We start from the raw sequence: 448 nt of genomic DNA, 5'->3' as shown, positions 1-448 counted from the left end.
CAGCTTCTTGAATGCATTTAAGACATCAACTTCTTCATGATCTTCAAATACAATTAAGATGATGTAGACTTGTAGGGAGTTCTATGGATTGTGAAATAGTCAGGTTCCCTAGTGACTAAATGGTGCCTCAAAGTAAGAGAGCTAAGATAATCCTGACGCAAAATAATGAAAGTATATGTTCCTTCAAAATGACAGCAAAGTACTTGTAGAAAAAGGAAAAGGACACACTTCAGATCAATAGGTGCATGCCAGGTGTTTTACTCTTTTGCAGTATCAGCTGCAATTGAAGCCTTTATCTGATTATGTTCATCATAATCGTAGGGTTGGGGTTAGGGTTAGGGTTAGTCCTCTGCTAGTCTCCCAAACCTACCTACTTCTGTACCAGCTGAGCTGGAGAGCTAGAAGGGATGTGATTCGAATTGTGTCTTGCAAATTTCACATCTTTCAT

The sequence above is a fragment of the Propithecus coquereli genome, unplaced genomic scaffold (assembly GCF_000956105.1).
Source record: "Propithecus coquereli isolate 6110/MARCELLA unplaced genomic scaffold, Pcoq_1.0 Scaffold152, whole genome shotgun sequence".
Taxonomy (NCBI): domain Eukaryota; kingdom Metazoa; phylum Chordata; class Mammalia; order Primates; family Indriidae; genus Propithecus; species Propithecus coquereli.
The sequence above is the reverse complement of the archived record's forward strand: the minus strand, read 5'-3'. Positions refer to the sequence as shown.